This window comes from Oncorhynchus mykiss, chromosome 21 (genome assembly GCF_013265735.2).
Source record: "Oncorhynchus mykiss isolate Arlee chromosome 21, USDA_OmykA_1.1, whole genome shotgun sequence".
NCBI lineage: Eukaryota > Metazoa > Chordata > Actinopteri > Salmoniformes > Salmonidae > Oncorhynchus > Oncorhynchus mykiss.
The window spans coordinates 64,791,778-64,804,322 of record NC_048585.1 but is presented as its reverse complement, the minus strand read 5'-3'; positions in this window follow the sequence as shown (position 1 = coordinate 64,804,322).

Here is a 12,545-nt window from a genome sequence, read left to right as displayed (position 1 = left end):
TGACATTATGACATTATAACATTATAACATTATGACATTATGACATTATAACATTATAACATTATAACATTATGACATAATATACTAATGAACTGTTTATAACATTATAACATTATGACATTATAACATTATAACATTATGACATTATGACATTATAACATTATAACATTATGACATTATGACATTATGACATTATAACATTATAACATTATAACATTATGACATTATAACATTATGACATTATGACATTATGACATTATAACATTATAACATTATGACATTATGACATTATAACATTCTGACATTATAACATTATGACATTATGACATTATGACATTATAACATTATAACATTCTGACATTATAACATTATGACATTATAACATTATGACATTATAACATTATGACATTATGACATTATGACATTATAACATTATGACATTATGACATTATGACATTATAACATTATAACATTATGACATTATGACATTATAACATTCTGACATTATAACATTATGACATTATGACATTATAACATTATAACATTATGACATTATAACATTATGACATTATAACATTATAACATTCTGACATTATAACATTATAACATTATGACATTATAACATTATAACATTATGACATTATGACATTATAACATTATAACATTATGACATTATAACATTATGATATTATAACATTATAACATTATGACATAACATTATGACATTATGACATTATAACATTATAACATTATGACATTATAACATTATGACATTATGACATTATGACATAACATTATAACATTATGACATTATACTAATTAACTGTTTATAACATTATAACATTATAACATTATGACATTATACCATTATAACATTATGACATTATACTAATGAACTGTTTATAACATTATAACATAATGACATTATGACATTATAACATTATCACATTATAACATTATAACATTAGGAGATGTTGTTTATAGAGTAGGAGGTGTGTTGATTAGAGGGTAGGGATGTGCTGTTTAGATCAGTTGGTCCTGTGTGTTGTTTATAGAGTGGGAGGTGTGTTGTTTATAGAGTAGGAGGTGTGCTGTTTAGAGGGTAGGAGGTGTGCTGTTTAGAGGGTAGGAGGTGTGCTGTTTAGAGGGTAGGAGGTGTGTTGTTTAGAGGGTAGGAGGTGTGTTGTTTAGAGGGTAGGAGGTGTGTTGTTTATAGAGTAGGAGGTGTGCTGTTTAGAGGGTAGGAGGTGTGCTGTTTAGAGGGTAGGAGGTGTGCTGTTTAGAGGGTAGGAGGTGTGCTGTTTAGAGGGTAGGAGGTGTGCTGTTTAGAGGGTAGGAGGTGTGCTGTTTAGAGGGTAGGAGGTGTACTGTTTAGAGGGTAGGAGGTGTGCTGTTTAGAGGGTAGGAGGTGTGCTGTTTAGAGGGTAGGAGGTGTGCTGTTTAGAGGGTAGGAGGTGTGTTGTTTAGAGGGTAGGAGGTGTGCTGTTTAGAGGGTAGGAGGTGTGCTGTTTAGAGGGTAGGAGGTGTGCTGTTTAGAGGGTAGGAGGTGTGCTGTTTAGAGGGTAGGAGGTGTGCTGTTTAGAGGGTAGGAGGTGTGCTGTTTAGAGGGTAGGAGGTGTGCTGTTTAGAGGGTAGGAGGTGTGCTGTTTAGAGGGTAGGAGGTGTGCTGTTTAGAGGGTAGGAGGTGTGCTGTTTAGAGGGTAGGAGGTGTGCTGTTTAGAGGGTAGGAGGTGTGCTGTTTAGAGGGTAGGAGGTGTGCTGTTTAGAGGGTAGGAGGTGTACTGTTTAGAGGGTAGGAGGTGTGCTGTTTAGAGGGTAGGAGGTGTGCTGTTTAGAGGGTAGGAGGTGTGCTGTTTAGAGGGTAGGAGGTGTGTTGTTTAGAGGGTAGGAGGTGTGCTGTTTAGAGGGTAGGAGGTGTGCTGTTTAGAGGGTAGGAGGTGTGCTGTTTAGAGGGTAGGAGGTGTGCTGTTTAGAGGGTAGGAGGTGTGCTGTTTAGAGGGTAGGAGGTGTGCTGTTTAGAGGGTAGGAGGTGTGCTGTTTAGAGGGTAGGAGGTGTGCTGTTTAGAGGGTAGGAGGTGTGCTGTTTAGAGGGTAGGAGGTGTGCTGTTTAGAGGGTAGGAGGTGTGCTGTTTAGAGGGTAGGAGGTGTGCTGTTTAGAGGGTAGGAGGTGTGCTGTTTAGAGGGTAGGAGGTGTGCTGTTTAGAGGGTAGGAGGTGTGCTGTTTAGAGGGTAGGAGGTGTGCTGTTTAGAGGGTAGGAGGTGTGCTGTTTAGAGGGTAGGAGGTGTGCTGTTTAGAGGGTAGGAGGTGTGCTGTTTAGAGGGTAGGAGATGTGCTGTTTAGAGGGTAGGAGGTGTGCTGTTTAGAGGGTAGGAGGTGTGCTGTTTAGAGGGTAGGAGGTGTGCTGTTTAGAGGGTAGGAGGTGTGCTGTTTAGAGGGTAGGAGATGTGCTGTTTAGAGGGTAGGAGGTGTGCTGTTTAGAGGGTAGGAGGTGTGCTGTTTAGAGGGTAGGAGGTGTGCTGTTTAGAGGGTAGGAGGTGTGCTGTTTAGAGGGTAGGAGGTGTGCTGTTTAGAGGGTAGGAGGTGTGCTGTTTAGAGGGTAGGAGGGGTGCTGTTTAGAGGGTAGGAGGTGTGCTGTTTAGAGGGTAGGAGATGTGCTGTTTAGAGGGTAGGAGGTGTGCTGTTTAGAGGGTAGGAGGTGTGCTGTTTAGATCAGTTGGTCCTGTGTGCTTTATAGATTAGTTTATATATAACATATGCAATCACTACTGTAAGTTGTTTCCTGGACAAGTGTCTGCTAAATGGCATTAATAAATGCCTTAACCTAGTTGGCTGCAGGTTGATAAGTAAAATCATGGATCGACTGTCTTTGTTGTAAAACTACACGTTGAACACATTCCACCACATAGAGGCAGTGTTGTGCTGCTGTGGTCATGAACAACTACACGTTGAACACATTCCACCACATAGAGGCAGTGTTGTGCTGCTGTGGTCATGAACAACTACAGGTAGAACACATTCCACCACATAGAGGCAGTGTTGTGCTGCTGTGGTCATGAACAACTACAGGTAGAACACATTCCACCACATAGAGGCAGTGTTGTACTGCTGTGGTCATGAACAACTACAGGTAGAACACATTCCACCACATAGAGGCAGTGTTGTACTGCTGTGGTCATGAACAACTACAGGTTGAACACATTCCACCACATAGAGGCAGTGTTGTACTGCTGTGGTCATGAACAACTACAGGTAGAACACATTCCACCACATAGAGGCAGTGTTGTACTGCTGTGGTCATGAACAACTACAGGTAGAACACATTCCACCACATAGAGGCAGTGTTGTACTGCTGTGGTCATGAACAACTACAGGTAGAACACATTCCACCACATAGAGGCAGTGTTGTGCTGCTGTGGTCATGAACAACTACAGGTAGAACACATTCCACCACATAGAGGCAGTGTTGTACTGCTGTGGTCATGAACAACTACAGGTAGAACACATTCCACCACATAGAGGCAGTGTTGTACTGCTGTGGTCATGAACAACTACAGGTAGAACACATTCCACCACATAGAGGCAGTGTTGTGCTGCTGTGGTCATGAACAAGTTCCAAGCCAACAATGTGACATGTTGGAATCTCCCCCCACCTTTCTCTTCTCGTTGCTCTTTTCTCCTTCTCTCTTTCTTCATCCCTCTCCTTCTTGCCTTACCCCTCTTTCTCTCTCCCTCCATCCATCTCTCTCTCTCTCCCTCAAATATCACATTTTCAATTTCAATTCAAGGGCTTTATTGTCATGGGAAACATGTGTTTACATTGCCAAAGCAAGTGAAGTAGATAATAAACAAAAGTGAAATAAACAATAAAAATTAACAGTAAACATTACACTCACAGAAGTTCAGAAAGAATAAAGACATTTCAAATGTCATATTATGTCTATATACAGTGTTGTAACGATGTACAAATAGTTAAAGTACAAAAGGGAAAATAAATAAACATAAATATGGGTTGTATTTACAATGGTGTTTGTTCTTCACTGGTTGCCCTTTTCTTGTGGCAACAGGTCACACATCTTGCTGCTGTGATGGAACACTGTGGTATTTCACCCAGTAGATATGGGAGTTTATCAAAATTGGGTTTGTTTTTCGAATTCTTTGTGGATCTGTGTAATCTGAGGGAAATATGTGTCTCTAGTATGGTCATGCATTTGGCAGGAGGTTAGGAAGTGCAGCTCAGTTTCCACCTCATTTTGTGGGCAGTGAGCACATAGCCTGTCTTCTCTTGAGAGCCAGGTCTGCCTACGGCAGCCTTTCTCAATAGCAAGGCTATGCTCACTGAGTCTGTACATAGTCAAAGCTTTCCTTAATTTTGGGTCAGTCAGTGGTCAGGTATTCTGCCACTGTGTACTCTCTGTTTAGGGCCAAATAGCATTCTAGTTTGCTCTGTTTTTTTGTTAATTCTTTCCAATGTGTTAATTATCTTTTTGTTTTCTCATGATTTGGTTGGGTCTAATTGTGTTGCTGTCCTGGGGCTCTGTGGGGTCTGTTTGTGAACAGAGCCCCAGGACCAGCTTGCTTAGGGGACTCTTCTCCAGGTTGATCTCTCTGTAGGTGATGGCTTTGTTATGGAAGGTTTGGGAATCGCTTCCTTTTAGGTGGTTGTAGAATTTAACAACTATTTTCTGGATTTTGATAATTAGTGGGTATCGGCCTAATTCTGCTCTGCATTATTTGGTGTTCTACGTTGTACACGGAGGGTATTTTTGCAGAATTCTGCATGCAGAGTCTCAATTTGGTGTTTGTCCCATTTTGTGAAGTCTTGGTTGGTGAGTGGACCCCAGACCTCACAGCAATGGGCTCTATGACTGATTCATGTATTTTTAGTCAGATCCTAGTTCATATGTCGATTTTTATGTTCCTTTTGATGGTGTAGAAGGCCCTTCTCTCTCTCTGTCCATTTCTCTACCTTCTCTCCTTACCACTCTTTCTCTCTCCCTCCAATTACATTTTTCAATTTCATTTTAAGGGGCTTTATTGGCATGGGAAACATATGTTTACATTGCCAAAGCAAGTGAAATTAAACTATAAAAATGAACAGTAAACATTACTCTCACCAAAGTTCCAAAATAACAAAGACATTTCAAATGTTATATTATATGCAAATAGTTACTGCTTCTTAGCCAATGATCAGCGGGGGTTCTTCTGTTCCACAACTCGCCACGCTCCAATCAGCCGCACGCAGCGACAGACAGCTGGAAGGAACGAACACTCTCCTCGCCCACAATAACACCTCCCTCCCCTCCTCATCCCACTCTCTTCTCCTCCCCGCCGTGAGCGCCCCGGGAGGAGCCCGGCCCCGTTATACCTTTGCGTGCTCCCTTCCCTCTCCCCTCCCCTCCCGTCACTCACTGCGCGTCTTTGAGGATGCACGCAGGCACAGCGCGTCTTATCAGTCTGCCCTCCCTCCCTCCGCCATCATTCATTATTATCCCTCTTTTCCTTCCCACTAGCCTCACAGGTCGCCATAACCTGCTCGAGACTTTTACCCGTTTCCGCCGTTTGGTTTTTAACCCCACGGGTAACGTTTACCGAAGGGAGGCAGATCAGTGTGTCGGTGCCCCCTCCCTCCTCTCCTCTCTACCAGACAGAGACAGACATGCTCCACGGTGGGTGCTCGCGCTTCCCGCCTCCTTTCCCCTCCGGGAGTCGGTGAGTAGGTAACAGCGTCCATCTTCTTTCTCCGTTAGCTGCTGCATGCTGTCTTCCTGTACGGTGCTGTAGACCAACAGGAGAGAGAGAGACGTGGGCTCGCGGGGAGGTTCAATTTCCACAGCTGGTGACCTTCTGCCGCTCGCGCCGCCGGCTGTCTGACCAGATAATTAGTTATAGCCCTGGGGGCAACGGGCAACGGGCCACACACACACACACACACACACACACACACACACACACACACACACACACACACACACACAGTGTCATATGGATTGATTATATAATTGATTATAAGGTTGCTGCTAGTACTATTTTATTTTAATACAATTTAGAGAGATATATGGATACACCTGCAGGGTTTGTCACTGATGATAACATAAAATATTGATCCTAAACACACATACACACACACACAGACACACACACACACACACACACAGACACACACACACACAGGCACACACACACACACACACACACACACACACACACACACACTGGGTTTGGTGCAAGGGGTGTTATTTGAGTGTTGTGAGGAGAACATTACTGTAACATATCAGATTTGTCCATTAGAGAGAGGGGGAGGGAGGGAGAGGAGAGAGAGGGGGGATAGTGAGGGGGAGGGAGGGAGAGGGGGGGGGGTGCGGTAGAGAGGGGAAGGTAGAGGGAGAGAGAGACTCAGAGAGGGGGAGAGAGGGAGGGAGAGGAGAGAGGGTAGAAGACAATGAAATTGTACTGAAACAAGAGACTCTGAGAGATGGATTGGGGAGAAACTGTATTTTTGAGGGTCAGGGAGGAATAGAAAGAAGGACGATGAGAGAGAGAGCCAGCTTGGAGTCTTAACAAATGAGATGTTCTGTTTGGGAAAATAATGGTGTTTTGGATATACGCAGAAAATAAGGTCTGAGGTTAACACTGGAGATCCGTTTTGGTTGTATGAGATAATATCAGTCACTTTATGAATTATCTTTATTTTCTCTGTGCTTCAGATTTCGGAAAGTTTTCAGACTTTTTCCACTTTTTTTTCCGTTTACGTTGCAGCCTCATTCTAACATGAAAATAAAACATTATAAAATTAAATAAAACATCCTCATCAATCTCCACACAATGCCCCTTAATGACAAAGCCAAAACACGTTTTTAGAAATGTTTGCAAATGTATTAAAAATACAAAACTAAAAAAACTTATTTACGTAAGTATTCAGAACCTTTGATATGAGACTCGAGAGAGAGAGAGAGAGAGAGAGAGAGAGAGAGAGCTTCCCTATCAAATCTAAAAATCTCAAATAGAAAACCGAAAAAAATTAACAATAATGACAAATGGTTTGATGAAGAATGCAAAAATCTAAGAAAGAAATTGAGAAACCTGTCCAACCAAAAACATAGAGACCCGGAAAACCTGAGTCTACGCCTTCACTATGGTGAATCACTAAAACAATACAGAAATACACTACGGAAAAAGAAGGAACAGCATGTCAGAAATCAGCTCAATGCAATTGAAGAATCCATAGACTCTAACCACTTCTGGGAAAATTGGAAAACACTAAACAAACAACAACAAGAAGAATTATCTATCCAAAATGGAGATGTATGGGTAAACCACTTCTCCAATCTTTTTGGCTCTATAACAAAGAATAAAGAGCAAAAACATATACATGATCAAATACAGATCTTAGAATCAACTATTAAAGACTACCAGAACCCACTGGATTCTCCAATTACATTGAATGAGTTACAGGACAAAATAAAAACCCTCCAACCCAAAAAGGCCTGTGGTGTTGATGGTATCCTCAATGAAATGATCAAATATACAGACAACAAATTCCAATTGGCTATACTAAAACTCTTTAACATCATACTTAGCTCTGGCATATTCCCCAATATTTGGAACCAAGGACTGATCACCCCAATCCACAAAAGTGGAGACAAATTTGACCCCAACAACTACCGTGGAATATGTGTCAACAGTAACCTTGGGAAAATCCTCTGCATTATTATTAACAGCAGACTCGTACATTTCCTCAATGAAAACAATGTACTGAGCAAATGTCAAATTGGCTTTTTACCAAATTACCGTACAACAGACCATGTATACACCCTGCACACCCTAATTGACAACCAAACAAACCAAAACAAAGGCAAAGTCTTCTCATGCTTTGTTGATTTCAAAAAAGCCTTCGACTCAATCTGGCATGAGGGTCTGCTATACAAACTGATGGAAAGTGGTGTTGGGGGTAAAACATACGACATTATAAAATCCATGTACACAAACAACAAGTGTGCGGTTAAAATTGGCAAAAAACACACACATTTCTTCACACAGGGTCGTGGGGTTAGACAGGGATGCAGCTTAAGCCCCACCCTCTTCAACATATATATCAACGAATTGGCGCGGGCACTAGAAAAGTCTGCAGCACCCGGCCTCCCCCTGCTAGAATCCGAAGTCAAATGTCTGCTGTTTGCCGATGATCTGGTGCTTCTGTCACCAACCAAGGAGGGCCTACAGCAGCACCTAGATCTTATGCACAGATTCTGTCAGACCTGGGCCCTGACAGTAAATCTCAGTAAGACCAAAATAATGGTGTTCCAAAAAAGGTCCAGTCACCAGGACCACAAATACAAATTCCATCTAGACACTGTTGCCCTAGAGCACACAAAAAACTATACATACCTTGGCCTAAACATCAGCGCCACAGGTAACTTCCACAAAGCTGTGAACGATCTGAGAGACAAGGCAAGAAGGGCATTCTATGCCATCAAAAGAAACATAAATTTCAACATACCAATTAGGATTTGGCTAAAAATACTTGAATCAGTCATAGAGCCCATTGCCCTTTATGGTTGTGAGGTCTGGGGTCCGCTCACCAACCAAGACTTCACAAAATGGGACAAACACCAAATTGAGACTCTGCACGCAGAATTCTGCAAAAATATCCTCCGTGTACAACGTAGAACACCAAATAATGCATGCAGAGCAGAATTAGGCCGATACCCACTAATTATCAAAATCCAGAAAAGAGCCGTCAAATTCTACAACCACCTAAAAGGAAGTGATTCACAAACCTTCCATAACAAAGCCATCACCTACAGAGAGATGAACCTGGAGAAGAGTCCCCTAAGCAAGCTGGTCCTGGGGCTCTGTTCACAAACACAAACACACCCTACAGAGCCCCAGGACAACAGCACAATTAGACCCAACCAAATCATGAGAAAACAAAAAGATAATTACTTGACACATTGGAAAGAATTAACAAAAAAACAGAGCAAACTAGAATGCTATTTGGCCCTAAACAGAGAGTACACAGCGGCAGAATACCTGACCACTGTGACTGACCCAAAATTAAGGAAAGCTTTGACTATGTACAGACTCAGTGAGCATAGCCTTGCTATTGAGAAAGGCCGCCGTAGGCAGACATGGCTCTCAAGAGAAGACAGGCTATGTGCTCACTGCCCACAAAATGAGGTGGAAACTGAGCTGCACTTCCTAACCTCCTGCCCAATGTATGACCATATTAGAGATACATATTTCCCTCAGATTACACAGATCCACAAAGAATTCGAAAACAAATCCAAATTTGAAAAACTCCCATATCTACTGGGTGAAATTCCACAGTGTGCCATCACAGCAGCAAGATTTGTGACCTGTTGCCACGAGAAAAGGGCAACCAGTGAAGAACACACACCATTGTAAATACAACCCATATTTATGCGTATTTATTTTATCTTGTGTCCTTTAACCATTTGTATATTGTTAAAACACTGTATATATATATATATATATATATAATATGACATTTGTAATGTCTTTACTGTTTTGAAACCTCTGTATGTGTAATGTCTACTGTTAATTTTTGTTGTTTTTCACTTTATATACTCACTTTGTATGTTGTCTACCTCACTTGCTTTGGCAATGTTAACACATGTTTCCCATGCCAATAAAGCCCTTGAATTGAATTGAATTGAATTGAGAGAGAGAGAGAGAGAGACAGAGATACAGAGAGAGATAGAGAGAGACAGAGAGAGACAGAGAGACAGAGAGAGAGAGAGACAGAGAGACAGAGAGAGAGAGAGAGAGAGACAGAGACAGAGAGACAGAGAGAGAGAGAGAGAGAGACAGAGAGAGACAGAGAGAGAGAGAGAGAGAGACAGAGAGAGAGAGAGAGAGACAGAGAGAGAGAGAGAGAGAGAGAGACAGAGAGAGACAGAGAGACAGAGAGAGACAGAGAGAGAGAGAGAGAGAGAGAGAGAGAGAGACAGAGACACAGAGAGAGAGACAGAGACAGAGACAGAGAGACAGAGAGAGAGAGAGAGAGAAGGCCCTTGGTGGATTCAACTCCTCAGTAAAAAGGCACATGACAGTCTGCTTGGAGTTTGCCACAAGGCACCTAGAGGACTATCAGATTCTCTGGTCTGATGAAACTAAGATTGAACTCTTTGGCCTGAGTGCCAAGGGTCATGTCTGGGGGAAACCTGGCACCATCCCTACGGTGAAGCATGGTGGTGGCAACATCATGCTGTGGGGATGTTTTTCAGCGGCAGGGACTGGGAGACTAGTCAGGATCGAGGGAAAGATGAACAGAGCAAAGTACAGAGAGATCCTTGATGAAAACCTGCTCCAGAGCGCTCAGGACCTCAGACTGGGATGAAGGTTCACCTTCCAACAGGACAACGACCCTAAGCACACAGCCAACACAACGCAGGAGTGGCTTTGGGACAAGTCTCTGAATGTCCTTGAGGGGCCCGGCCAGAGCCTGGACATGAACCCGATCGAACATCTCTGAAGAGACCTGAAAATAGCTGTGCAGCGACGCTCCCCATCCAACCTTACAGAGCTTGAGAGGATCTGCAGAGAAGAATGGGAGAAACTCCCCAAATACAGGTCTGCCAAGCTTGTAGCATCATACCGAAGAAGACTCAAGGCTGTAATCGATGCCAAAGGTGCTTCAACAAAGTACTGCGTAAAGGGTCTGAATACTTAAGTAAATGTGACATTTTTCTTCTTTTTTAAAAATATACGTTTGCAAAAATGTAAAAAAAAAAAACAGTTTTTGGTTATTGTGGTGTCATTATGGGGTATTGTGATGTCATTATGGGGTATTGTGATGTCATTATGGGGTATTGTGGTGTCATTATGGGGTATTGTGATGTCATTATGGGGTATTGTGATGTCATTATGGGGTATTGTGATGTCATTATGGGGTATTGTGATGTCATTATGGGGTATTGTGATGTCATTACGGGGTATTGTGATGTCATTATGGGGTATTGTGATGTCATTATGGGTTATTGTGGTGTCATTATGGGGTATTGTGATGTCATTATGGGGTATTGTGATGTCATTATGGGGTATTGTGATGTCATTATGGGGTATTGTGATGTCATTATGGGGTATTGTGATGTCATTATGGGGTATTGTGATGTCATTATGGGGTATTGTGATGTCATTATGGGGTATTGTGATGTCATTACGGGGTATTGTGATGTCATTATGGGGTATGGTGATGTCATTATGGGGTATTGTGATGTCATTATGGGGTATTGTGATGTCATTATGGGGTATTGTGATGTCATTACGGGGTATTGTGATGTCATTATGGGGTATTGTGATGTCATTATGGGTTATTGTGGTGTCATTATGGGGTATTGTGATGTCATTATGGGGTATTGTGATGTCATTATGGGGTATTGTGATGTCATTATGGGGTATTGTGATATCATTATTGGGTATTGTGATGTCATTATGGGGTATTGTGATGTCATTATGGGGTATTGTGATGTCATTATGGGGTATTGTGATGTCATTATGGGGTATTGTGATGTCATTATGGGATATTGTGATATCATTATTGGGTATTGTGATGTCATTATGGGGTATTGTGATGTCATTATGGGGTATTGTGATGTCATTATGGGGTATTGTGATGTCATTATGGGGTATTGTGATGTCATTATGGGGTATTGTGATGTCATTATGGGGTATTGTGATGTCATTATGGGGTATTGTGATGTCATTATGGGGTATTGTGATGTTATTATGGCAAATTTTGTGTTTAGATTGATGAGGGAAAAAAAACAATTTTATCCATTTTAGAATAAGGCTGTACACTTAACAAAATGTGGAAAACGTCAAGGGGTCTGAATACTTTCAGAATGCACTGTAAATGCTTCATCACACACATGAACGTACATTTTGTGTGCACTACCTCATCACTATCTCACCACTGCCTTATCACTACCTCATCACTACCTCACCACTACCTCATCACTACCTCATCACTACCTCACCACTACCTCATCACTACCTCATCACTACCTCACCACTACCTCATCACTACCTCATCACTACCTCACCACTACCTCATCACTACCTCATCACTACCTCACCACTACCTCATCACTACCTCATCACTACCTCATCACTACCTCATCACTACCTCACCACTACCTCATCACTACCTCACCACTACCTCATCACTACCTCATCACTACCTCACCACTACCTCATCACTACCTCACCACTACCTCATCACTACCTCACCACTACCTCACCACTACCTCATCACTACCTCACCACTACCTCATCACTACCTCACCACTACCTCATCACTACCTCACCACTACCTCATCACTACCTCACCACTACCTCATCACTACCTCATCACTACCTCACCACTACCTCATCACTACCTCACCACTACCTCATCACTACTTCACCACTACCTCATCACTACCTCACCACTACCTCATCACTACCTCATCACTACCTCACCACTACCTCACCACTACCTCATCACTACCTCATCACTACCTCATCACTACCTCACCACTAC